Below are 13,141 nucleotides of genomic sequence, written 5' to 3'. Positions count from 1 at the left end.
TCTGATCCCTCTTATAGATTATCCTTCCACCATGCCCCGCCCCGCCCCCCGGCCCCATCAAACCCCTCTTCTAAAGACACTTTTGGGCTCTGTGAATGATCCTAAGCCTCCCAAGGACAAAGTCTGGGATTAAGAGATCTCTAAGCCCCCGCCTAAACCCTTTGTGGTCCTAAAGCCAATTGTGTGTTCTTCAGAGGACAAAAGATTGGGGTCACAGAACCTAATATGCTATATTGGGTGCTGGCATGAGTCAATGCTGTTCGCTAAATCCTAGAATGTGCTGACCCATATTCAATGAAGATACTTCTGTCTTTTGGCTTCTGGCACAGCTATATCCCTAAAGATTTCTGAACCTCATCTGCCCTTTTATGGAAGGTGCCCATCTAAATCACCCTCTCCAGAGAATGGGAATCAGACCCAAGCTAGAGGAAGGGGTGGGGAGTGGAGAGCACGCTGTAAACAATCATGAAAGAACAGAGGCAGCTTGACTAGGACATCCTTGAGCCAGCTTCTTCCATTTCTTCATATCGAACCTACCCAGTGTCTTTCCCACTGTCTAGACAGGTTGAGGTTGGTCTTCTCACTGTCCTCACAACACATTTATGTCAACTCTTGCCCTCAGCAGAGCCCAAGTTGCCACACTCATCCTCAATTTGTTCCTTAAAAATTCTGCTCAGCCCCCAGTGTATCTCAAAGACCTCTTCTGGGAAGCTTGCCCATGTGACCCCTGTAAAAGTTCCAAGTGCATTTGGACTCAATGTCACACTTTATCTTTTATGAATGTGTTTTCTTCCTCACCCCGGTAGAATATGGACAGATAAGTTAAAAGGGACACTTCAAAGTGAAAGGATGATCTAGTAATGACAGAGTAGTATATTAGATGAACCCCCCATAGGTAGCAGATTATAAACTCTCAGCAAGACATGAAAAACAACTATATTAAAACACTTAAACTATCACAAAGCACACAGAAATGAGGGGACTCAACCCTTAAAGGAACCATCTACACTTAAATAAAGATTTTTCTTGGGGGCACTTCCCAGTTCCTATGGTATAGGACAGCTAGAACTCTAGCAGAAAGTCCAGCCTTTTAAGGCTTGAAGAGTCAGAGGACAGATTTGGGGACTCTAGAAAAGTTGAAAACTGAAGATAGATTTCCTAGAATGGTCAAGCCACAAAAGGGGAAGCCTTTGCATTTAATTAAATCCTCCTGAAATCAAAGGCCGATTACCAAATTATGGATGGAGGAAACTTCAAGGAGCTCAGCAAATGGCAACAGCTGGAGACCTGAAAGAGCTGACTAGAGGTTTTGACTACTACCCACTGTGATAGAGTAAGTCTGAGTTAGAATCCCTCCAACCTGAGGTGTTAGAACACTTGCCCAGAATGCAATAGGACCCAGGTTCAATACCTAGCACTGCCAAAACAAACAAAAGAATCCTGCCAAGAACTGGGTAAACACTTCAGGCTTTCCATTTGAAACTCCAATAAAAGCTGTGCATGATGGCAACACATGCAGTCCCAGCCACTGAGAGTCTATGGTAGGAGGATTAAATGTTCAAGGCCAGCTTGGGCATCCTAGTGAGATCCTGTCTCAAAATAAATAAAATAAAAAGGGCTGGAGGTATAGCTCAGTGGTAAAATGCCCCTGAGTTAACCCCCAGTATAAAAAAAATTTAATTAAAAAATAAATAAAACTCCAAAGTCATAAGGCTAAAATCTATATTTAGTTCCAGAACTAAAGATTTGCCCTGAGTCTAAGGCAAAACCAAAGCTGACTCATAATAGCAAAGGATAAAACTTGAAGCCTCTAGTTCAAGGTCATCAATTAGTAATTTAACTGTCTATTAAATGGAAACTCAACAATCTAGTCTCCAAAGTATACTATCCACAATGTCTAAGATACAATAAAATACTAAAAGGCAAATGATGGGGGTGGGGGTGGGGGTGGGTGGGGGAAGCACCCATAGGAATGTGTAACTCATAGCCAAAGGAAAAAATAGTCTATAGAAGCAGACCCATGGATAACCTAGAAGTTGGCACCAGCAGAAAGGACCTTAAGCAGCTGAAGGACTGAAGGGGTGGGGGGGATGGTCATTGCGTGTTAACATATCTCAACAGAAGAATGGGAAGAATGAAAAAGAACCAGTGGAATTGTGGAACTGAAAAGTTCAATATGTGCAATGCAGAATTCACTGGATGCCTTATAGCAGACTGAACAGCAGAAGAAAGGATCAGTGAACTTGAAGATAGAACAATAACAAAAAGCTATCTAGACATTCTCCAAACACTTATAAAAAAAAAAAAGAATATACATCTAAATAGTAGCTTGGGAGGCTGAGGCAGGAGGATTGTGAGTTCAAACCAGCCTTGGAGGGTTGGGGCTATAGCTCAGTGGTAGAGTGCATGCCTTGCATGTTTGAGGCACTGGGTTCGATCCTCAAGCACTACATAAAAAATTTAAAAAATATATATATATCACCAATCAAACCAGCCTTGGCAATTTATCAAGCCCTGTCTCAAAAAAATACAAAAAAGGGCCAGGAATGCGGCTCTGTGGTTAAGTGCCCCTGGGCTCAATTCCCTGTACCAAAAAAAAAAAAAAAAAATTGAGAGTCAGGGGTGGTGGGGCAGGCCTATAATTACAGCAACTCAGGAAGCCAAGGCAACAGGATTGTAAGTTCAAGCCCAGCCTCTACAATTTAGCAAGACCCTGTCTCAAAATAAAAATAGGATGTGGTAGAGCTCAGTGGCAGAGTCCTCCTGGGTTCCATCCCCAATAATGGGGAGAAAAAAAATTGAGGATGCTGCTAAGTAGTACTGAAAGAGAAATCTATACCTTTAAATATTTATATTAGAAAAGAAGAAACTGAAAAAGAAAAGAGAATTAAATCCAAAATAAGGGATAGCTGTATAAGCTCAGTGGGAGAACATGTACTTTGCATATGGAGAGGCTTGGGTTTGATCTCCAGGACTGAATGGATGGATGGATGGATGGATGAGTGAACAAACGAACAAACAAGAAAACAAACAAACCCAAAATAAACAGAAAGGAAATACTAAAGGTAAGAGCATAACGTAATAAAACTGAAAATGAATAGAGAAAAATCAGTGAAATCAGAAGCAAAACTGAACACAGGGCTCTCTCCTCTCTCCAAGCAACTCCTCAATAGGAACTGGGTAAACGGGAGTTTTTCAGCCCCTTTATGGCAGGAATTTAGCTACCATTATCATTTAAATTTTTTTAAACTTTTGTGTGTGGGCATTGCTGACAATCAAACCCAGGGCCTCAGGCATAGAGCAAATAGCTGTATCACTGAGCTACTGAGCTACACTCCCAGATCCCTTTTTAAAATGTTTAGCTGACATGTTATAATAATACACATTCATGGGTCCAGTGTGATATTCCTACATATGTATACAATGTGCAATGATGAAATCAGGGATAATTAGCAAAAAATGTCATCCTAAATATTTATCATATCTTTGTATTGGAAATATTCAAAATCCTCTCTTCTGGCTATTTTGAAATATACAATAAATCCTTTTTTTTTTTTAAATGAAGGTCTTGCTAAATTGCCTCAGCTGATCTTTTTTTTTTTTTTTTAAAGAGAGAGTGAGAGAGGAGAGAGAGAGAGAGAGAGAATTTTTAATATTTATTTTTTAGTTGGCGGACACATCTTTGTTGGTAGAACAACCTACAAACAACCTACAAACATCTTTGTTGGTACGTGGTGCTGAGGATCGAACCTGGGCCGCACGAATGCCAGGCGAGCGCGCTACCGCTTGAGCCACATCCCCAGCCTCTACAATAAATCCTTGTTTACTATATTCTCCCTTCTGTACTGTACTCCCCCCTATCTAACTGCATTTTTGTACCTATTAATTAACCCTTTTCTATCCCTGCCTTCTTCCTACCTTTTCTGGCCTCTTGATAATTAACATTCTACTCTCGTATGAGGTCAACTGTTCCACATATAAATCAGAACATGGGTATTTGTCCTTCTGTGCCTGGTTTATGTCACACTATATAATGTCTTCCGGGCTCATCCATGTTGTCACAAACTACAGGATTCCATTCTTTTTTATGGGTGAATAACATCCCGTTGTGTATGTGTGTGTGTGTGTGTGTGTGTGCGCGCGCGCGTGTGTGTATGTATATATATCACATTGTCTTTATCCATTCATCCATCAGTGGAATCCTGGGTTGATTCCCTATTTTGGCTATTATGAATAGTGCTGCAATAAACATGGTAGTGCAGTTATCTCTCTGATATAGTGATTTTATTTCTTTTGGAGACACACACCCATACTCACTCATTAATACAATTGTTGAATCACTCACCATCACCATTTTGAAAATTCTTAGATACTAAAAATGAGGTAAGTATGTTTCAAAACTAATTTTGGGATTTGTAAGGAGCAGATATTTGCCAATGGGGAAACTGAAATCCATGGAGGTGCTTATTGTTACCTAGTAAATTTATATGAAGCCCCTGGTATTCCTCAAAAGGTCAAGGTCCATATCAAGTTTCTGTTGCATAGATTGGTATGTTCTCTCCTCTTTCAAGCTTCTAACAGGGCAACATGGTTTAAGATGGAAATGCCACCCAGTGTTTGGGGTTGGGAGAGGCCCAAAGGAGACCAGACCAGCTATAGGAAGAGAAGTTAAAAGAAGATGCTAATTTGGTCAATAAACTCCTTGAGCCTAGCATCTGTGTCTTATTCATTCTACCCAAGCTCAGGTAGTGTCTGGGGCATATAGCAGGTACTTAATTTTTGTGTTGAATATGTGAGTGAATCATTAAACATCATTCTCCAGCCCATGCTCTAATTCTCCAGGACCAGGAGACAGAATACCACAGTGAGGAGTCATAGGGGCTCCAAAGTCATACTACCCAGATTGGAAGCTGTACTCTATCACTTATTAACCGAGTGACTTTGGGAACTGGTCTCCCTCTGCCTGTTTCATCTGCAAATTGGAACTTAGTGCTATATCACCAGTTTGTTGAAGGATTGTATGAGAAATTCCCTATGAAGCTGTTATACCAGGGCTTATTAAATGCAAAATATACATTTTCTGCAAGAAGCAGGACCCTCCCTCCCTCCTGAGGTCACTGGGTCTATCTCTGGACAGCTCCAACAGATAGAAAAGTCTCCTTGGTACTGATACCAAACCTTCCTTCCCAGCACCCTCCCCAACTAACTCCTCCCCTGGACCCTCCCTCAGTTCACCTCATCCCTTTTCCCCATCACCAACCACTCTCGAGAGACTCTATTCTGTACATGAATGTCCTTATCTTCAGGCTAAGTATGAGCAGGTCCCAGGCTCAGAGGCCTTTTGCCTCTGTCTAGGATTATCCTGAAGAGGGCTGGGGCTGCGCCAGGGGTGAGCATGCCTTCCCCTTTGTCATGGCTGTTATCATGGGGTCTAAGCTTGCTCTGGACTCTTTGGCAGCTGTGCATATCCCAGTGAACTCACAGTCAATAAAAGCAATCCCTTCCACACATGAGGTCACATAAGTGTGCCTGTAGATTGGACCTTATGCTCACTCCAAATCTCATCTTGTTGGACGTGTCATTATTCCAGCTTGGCCAGACCCCTGTGAAGTTTCACCAGTGTGTTGGCTTCAAGTCACCTTCTAAATACATAGCACACAAATCCTCCCAAGTAGGAGGAAGAGCTCCCTAGAAGGAAAGCTCTGAGTATGGGCTTGTGAAGTCTGTAGTTATAGGAGGAGGTGCTGGGGCTCCGCCTCTCCAAAGTCCTGCACATCCCCAAGGCCTGTCCACCCTGGCCACTGGTGGTTCTCCCAACCTTGTCTCTGTCATGGTCACACAGCATGCAATCAGAGGACAGGCTCTGCTGCTCCACTTTTCATCCTAGCCTAGGTGGGGACAAAAAAATGAAATCCTTGCTTTGCTTGGCTCACCCCCAGCCACAGGTATTTACTAGAAAGCAAGGGAAGTTGTGCCACTGATTCAGACCTTCTTCCCACCCCTCTTCTTCCAACTCCTTTTGGCCTCATTCCTTCTGAGCCAAGGAATAGAGTAAAGCTCTAAGCCTGGCTGACCATCAGAGTTTATTGACTCAACCCAAGTTGAAGATAGATATGATCTTCCCCTAAAGAAGTATTAATGCAGAAGAAATCCATTTGCATAGGGACACTCCTCTTCCCTTCCCCTGCCAACCCTCTTTGCTAGGAGAGAGGGCATTAGACAAGCCAGAGACACAGCACTGTGGCCCTCCACTGAAGACCTCATACCTGGTTCACAACTTTGGGTGCCATTCTTCAGCCATTCCTTCATCTTCCTACTATTTTCAAGTTGATATTCTTTCTTTGGTCAACGAATGTGTCACATGTTTCCCAGAAATCCAGATACTATCTGCCTTAGGGTCCCATTTGATAATGCATCTTATTGGCCCTATCAAAATTCTTAAAAAGGAAGTGAGGGCTGGGGATGTGGCTCAAGCAGTAATGTGCTTGCCTGGCATGCGCGGGGCACTGGGTTCGATCCTCAGCATCACATAAAAATAAAATAAAGATGTTGTGTCCATTGAAAAATAAATATTAAAAAGTTCTCTCTCTCTCTCTCTCTCTCTCTCTCTCTCTCTCTCTCAAAAAAAAAAAAAAGGAAATGAGTGGGGTTTGATATGACTTTTTCATAGTGAATCCAGCCAGCTTCCTTACCTTTCTACCATTTTCCTTTTTACACATTTATAGAAGTGTTAGTGGCCACTAGGCCAACCAGTCACCTGTGGAGGCTGGCTCTCAAAGGCCTTGGATATACTGGTCACCCAGTCTGGATGAAGCCTGCAGATTTGACATGCCTCCAGCCTTCCTCTAGCCTCATAGTTCTCTGCTACCTATGTGGGTTAATAAAAGCAAAGCCAGCTGAGCACAGGAGTGCACACCTGGAATCCTTGCAGCTCAGGAGGCTAAGATAGAAGGATTGCAAGTTCGAGGCCAGCCTCAGCAATTTAGTGAAACCTTTTCTTAAAGTTGAAAAATAAAAAGAGCTGGGGATATGGCTTAGTGGTAAAGCACCCCGGGTTAAATTCCCAGTACCAAAAATAAATAAATAAAAATAAAGCCAAAGCCATATTCTAGACTGACTAGGATATCTACTGAGTTCCCCTGACCACTAAGTTAGAAGAACAGATTGGAGTCTAGTCAGTTATTTTTGAAAGACAGACATTCTCACGTGTGCACAACATAACCCCATACAAATGCTCACCCAGATAGTTTCCCGTGGGGGTTACTGAAGAGATCAAATCAAGGGTTCAGAAATTGCAAGGCTGCTTCAAGCCCACCAGAATACAAGGGCCAGAGGCCACTTTAAGGCACCTATTCCTGGGCAGGGCACATTGCCTGTGAGTTAGCCTAACCTGAATGGAGCAAATCAACCTCTGCTCTGTGCAGGATGCTGCCAAGGCACCTACCTCTGCAACTGAGAGTCTAATTGTCATGGGTACAAGACACTGAGGCCCTTCTACTCCCACTGTACAGGCTAAGTAGCTACATCTTTGGCCTCTCCTAGCCCTATCCTGACACCTCCCCAGACCATTCCCTCCTACTATATCCCATCCAGCATCAGAGGGAGGAAAACTGGCCCAAGCTGGGCACAACCCAGCCCCAGGTAAGATGCTCCCCTGAGGAGCTCAGGCCAAAAAGAGCATCACCCAAGCACAGGGTCTCACCGGCATCCACCCGGAACCAAAACTTCCCGAAGGTATTGAAGCCATTGAGTAGGAGGAGGCAGGGCATGAGGTGAGATAGAGGGTAATGACATAAAAAATGGATGCATTCAAGTGCATATAATAGACACAGTGCTCTTTCCAGGTCAAAGTTTCTTTATTAGTTTAGGAACAAAACAACACATGGAGGCTTTAAGCCTTTATGGAAGGTCATGTGATATATATTCCGACCTAGGTTTCTCATCCTCAGCACTATTGACATATTGTACCAGATAATTACTTGTTGTGGAGGCAATCCTGTGCTTCAGAGGATGTTTAACACATCCCTGATCTCTACCCAAACTATCACTACCTTCCTAGTCATATTAATCAAGGCTGTCCGCAGAGATAAAATCCCTGTCCTCCACTGCACCCTTGCCCTGCTCTGATTTAGGTTTAGACTTATAAATGCCCAGAATTGAATGGAAAACAGTCAAGAGGCAAATTGTTTTTCCAGTCATTCTAATTGTCCAGAAAAAAGTAAAGTAGATATTTTCTGAATAGCTTCAGGAGGGGTTTTTTCCCCCTCATTATCATTAGGAGTTTATTTGTTTGTATCCCCTCTTAGACATAGATTAAGGGAGGCTTGCAGGAAGTATGACATAAAGAAACCATGAATCAAATGCAAGAATGAGAGAGAAATAACCTGAAAGAGTTAAAGAGTCAGGAATGAAATTGAAATATGATCATGCTGTGAATTTGCTAGTGAGTGAGGCCACAGGCTCTGCTCCTCTGATCCATAGGAAATTTTGGCAATCTGGAGGCTTAGAGTGCACTTCTCTCTTAACTGTTGCTTCTGTTAGTATTTTATGATTTTATTTATATTTATTTATTTATTTAGAAAAAAAAAAGTTTATTGCTTTGCTAGCAAAGGAGAAACACAGGAGACTTCTGTCCCAAAGGCTGTGTTCTACCCATCAGCAGGAAGAGGGGGCTTTTAAAGAAGTGACTCAAGGACTACATTCCATGTGTTCTCTGTCTGGAGTTGTAATTCACTTGTTAATTTAGGAGAGTCATTTCTGAGATCTTCTATAGTCTAGAGTACTTGGTTCCTATGGTGGGTATGTACTCAGGGACAGATAAATCTGCCTAGGAAGGGGAAGAAAGTTAATCCTGTTTCCCCTGAGAGTATGGAGGGGGAGAGAGGAAAGGAAGGAAATATGTCCACTTAAAAACTAAGTTGTAGTGGCAGAGCAGCAAAGGTTATATTCAAAGCATAAAGTAATCCACTGTTAAAATTTCCCCACTGTCAATTTCTACATTCCATTGCTATGGAAAAATGGGTAAGGACATCTCCAAACTGCTGCCTTCTGAGAGGGGCAAAGTTGGGGGGAGTAACCTAAAATCCTTGTTCTCTATCAGATGGAGTATGGACAGTTAAGGTCACTCAGGATCAGAGCAGTCCAGAGGTCCATAATGGCAGATGGCAGGTGACTGGACAAAGCATACATAAGGCAGGGATCATACTAAGACAACACGTCATGGCCAGGCTATGTCCAAATTTCATTTTACCCTGAGACTCCATGTCATATAAGAAAAGCTTCTCCCATGGGAACACTCCACCTTTGTACCATCAATAGTTGCTTAGCAAAGCATGTTTGGCAACACAAAACAGCAATTCTTATACAATGTAACATTGTTCTCACTTTGGTTCCCATTTTTCTTATCAGAGACTGATTATCTAGACGTTAGTAACCATTCTCTAACTTGTACTCAACTAGGATCATTTTGACCCACTTCCTTTCTGCTTGCTTGCTGCTATGCCAACCTGGAAAGTCCTGAGGGAAATGGCTTTGTTTTGCTAACTGCTCAATTCAACTTCTGTCCTCCTGCTTGCTTGCAGCTGTGTCAACCTGGATGTGTTGTTGTGGTTTTTTTTTTTTTTTTTTTTTTTTTTTTGCAGATTTTGCCTTTAAAGCCCCTGAAATGCTCAGGCTCCAGGCTGTTCCTTGCAGAGACAGTCATGGGTCCTGCAGGGAGTAGTCGCCAGCTGGCTGGCTGGCTAAATAAAGACTCTCCAAATGGACTTGGTATGTTTTCTGAACGGTCTGCCCCATAATAAAAGCATTACTTTCTTGTAAATAATTAGCACAAAAACAATTAGTATTTCAGCCAGTCTCTGAAAACCATGAGGACAGCTACTCATAATCTTATCAGTGAAAAACAGATCAAGTTTATCAACACAGGGGGTTAAGAAGATTTGTAGGACTATGAGATCAGGCTCAAATTAACTCAGGATAAATTTGTGACTCTTGTGATCAATATTAGGCACTCTCACACAAGAATACTTCCTTTATAGCCTCCAGCTTTACTTGCTTTTGGTAGGGCTGACACTGTACATCTTAAGTTACATTAAAAAATTAATTTTTATTTTGAGTGAACTATATATATAGATGAAAAATTGATTGAGCTCAAAATTCAAAAAGCGCGCGCACACACACACAAAAAAAAAAAAAAACAAAAAACATAAAAATAGTTACTTTCCCCCATCTGGAGTAGCCTCCAGCTACTTAGTAATCTGTTTGATAGGCCACCAGCATTAGCTTTCTGCTAATTTTGATGCAGAGGAGGTAACAGTGAACTTGAGAAGATGTGTTGTGGCAGCGCTGTCTGTTGGATCCTGACCCCTAAGTATTTCCCCATAAGTGATGATATGAAGGAAGGATTGACAGGCTCTTATGAAAATGAGAATTCACTTAAGAATCTGCCTTGCAAAAAGCCATCCTCATGCCTGAGAGAATAGGAAGCTTTGGAGGTAGAACTACAAATCTCCCTAGAAAATTTCATCTGTGTCTTTTTCAATGCAGAGACAAACAAGCAATGGGGGTCCTAAGTTCTACTTCAAGGAGCAAGGGCACAGTAATATTAGAAATAAATTGAAAGCAGATACCAATGGATTCTTACCAGAGCATCACTCTTCCCCCATCCCGACCCCACCATGGAAGAGGCATTGAAAGGGCACAAGGTGTTTTATGGCTGTTGTAAAAGCAGAGAAAGGACTATTGGTATTTAGTGAACAGAATGCTGCTCCAAAGAGGCTACATAAAGAAGAACAATCCTGCCCCCAGTTCAACGGCACCACCATCCCCCGCCCAGGAGAGAAGCACTGGCTGTGACCCAACCCTCGACTCAGCTCTGAAACATTTTCAGCAAAGTCCCCCCAGGAACTCTAGCTTTGAGCAGCATCACTCCCTGGCATACCCGCTAAGAGGAACAATTTAGGGAATGTGTGCTGAGGTCATACGATGACATGTCAAGTGTGCTTTTATTTATAAGGCAGTTTAAAGCTCAAAAAGAGTTGTCCAAAAAAGTCTCTTCGATTTGAGAATAGATGAGCTGTTATGTCTCACTCTGACCATGTTATTGAGGAGAGCCAGTTGTCTGGTTCAGACACTCCTGTGGGAAAATAACAAAACTTTATGGCCTGAGGACAAAGGAATCCTGATCAATCCGTTCTCTGAAGTAGGCTTTTCCTCCCCACCTATCCAAGAGAGGGACATGTTCCCAAGGAGGCCTGCTCCACAGGAGAGAGGGCCAGCAGGTCCCTCCAAATTTATGGTCTCCTCTCTAAGCCAAGTGGTGAGGTGTGGCCTGAGTGTCTGTGGCCACTAGTGATTTTTTGTGCCCACTTGTGAGACTCTTTCCCACACATTCATGCACTCCACAGACAATTTGGAAAGCGATGATTACAGCCATTGTGCTGAGGGTTAAAGGAGACTGACCTAGTTAACATTTTCACAGGCCCACTCACAGAATCTGCACTGTTAGAATCGCCAAGGGCTGGACACTGGCTTAGACCCAAAGACCACTAAGGTATCGCTCTTCCCGATGGAGCTCCCAGCTCACAGAGGGCAGCTTCCTTGGAAGAAAACAAGGGCCCCAGGTGTGATGGATGTGGTACAGGCACAGTGGAAGGACAAGAAAGAGCCTGGCTGAGCTGACAGGGTCTCCTACAAGGACCTTGCCTCACCTCTCATCCTCTTTTGGAGTGGGTCCTACCCACCTGAAGAAGCCCCATCCAGGCCTCCCTTATGCAGTGAGCAAGTTCTACCAGACAGCTTCTGTCAGCAGGGTAATAAGCAGGATGGCTGGGCTGGGGGGTGGGAAGCGGAGTATGGCTATACTTAGTATATGGCTATACTATCCTACACTATAGGATGTAGTCCCTATCTCTGTTTTTCTAGAAAGTTTGGATCGCTGTGAATACTACATTTAAAACAGGCTTTGGATTTAGATAAATGTGAATAAGCTGAATTTAGGTGAGTTTAAGCACTCAGATGAATACAGATACAGATTAAAAATCTAGACAATCTTCTTTATCTTACTCTGAGGGTAATCATCAGTCTTACCAGGTTGTTACAGGATTAAATTAGATGTATAAATCTAATTTGGAAGGCATTAAATGGTCACTTTCCTATTGTGTACTGTCCCAGTACCCCCTGTTGCTATTGTACCCATTTCCTTTGTATAGCACTTTACAGTTTGCAGAGTGTTTTCACATAATCCTCTCACCTGATCCTTCCCATTACCTTGTAAGGTAGACAGATGAGGAAACAAGAGTAATTTAGTAAATGTCACCTACTCAGAGGTGAGCTGCGACAGTCTTCTGTGTCCTCACCTAAGAGTCTAAAGAGTGTGGAGAATTTTTTTTCTGGTAGTCTAATCATGAGATAAGAAAGAAGGATGGTTCTTAATTTGTTGTGAAAGCTCCTAGACCGGCTCACTCAGCCCTGGGGTTGCCCAGGACAGTGGTAATTAACCTGGCCCAGATGCTTTCATGCCTTTCTCTCACCAACCCTATGTGGATGAATAAATATGCCTGGAGCCCCAGGGCAGAGGCAGGCGTGTGTGTGTGTGTGTGTGTGTGTGTGTGTGTGTGTGTGTGTGTGTGTGTGACTTCTGTGGGCTGGGGAAGAGCAGAAGAGAACCCAGGAGCAAGGCATGCTGGAGTGCTGCCGGCCTGGGCTGGGAGCCAGCCTGGAAGGAGGAAAGAGGCCACTCCTAGGACCACAAATGATCCTTGCTGCTATAATGATGATGATGTGGCAGGGAAGATACATCTGGCCAGATGCAACTGCCAGTGGCTCGTTGGTCTAGGGGTATGATTCTCGCTTAGGGTGCGAGAGGTCCCGGGTTCAAATCCCGGACGAGCCCTATTTATTCTTTTTCTATTTCTAGTTCCCCTGGCCTATTCCCATTATGTACCCTTCTTATTTCCACAGAGGCTAAACTGGGTAAGAGAGAGCTGGCACAGGGTGGGAACATTAGAGGTTGTTACAGGATTAAGTTAGATGTTTAAATCACAGTATACACTGCCTGGCCTTTGGAAGGCATTAAATGGTTGCTTTCCTATTGTGTACTGTCCCAGTACCCCCTGTTGCTATTGTACCCATTTCCTTTGTA

The 13,141-nt window shown here is 43.1% G+C and overlaps 1 non-coding gene across 1 annotated transcript; it reads left to right on the top strand.

Moving 5' to 3' along the window:
- The first annotated feature begins 12,820 nt into the window (after positions 1-12,820).
- On the top strand, positions 12,821-12,892 carry Trnap-agg (transfer RNA proline (anticodon AGG)). The gene has a single exon. It is a non-coding gene; the product is annotated as a tRNA-Pro (tRNA).
- The last annotated feature ends 249 nt before the right edge of the window (positions 12,893-13,141 follow it).

The sequence above is a fragment of the Ictidomys tridecemlineatus genome, chromosome 2 (genome assembly GCF_052094955.1).
Source record: "Ictidomys tridecemlineatus isolate mIctTri1 chromosome 2, mIctTri1.hap1, whole genome shotgun sequence".
Lineage (NCBI taxonomy): Eukaryota > Metazoa > Chordata > Mammalia > Rodentia > Sciuridae > Ictidomys > Ictidomys tridecemlineatus.
Note: the sequence above shows the minus strand (reverse complement) of the source record. Positions and strands in the feature narration are given on the sequence as shown.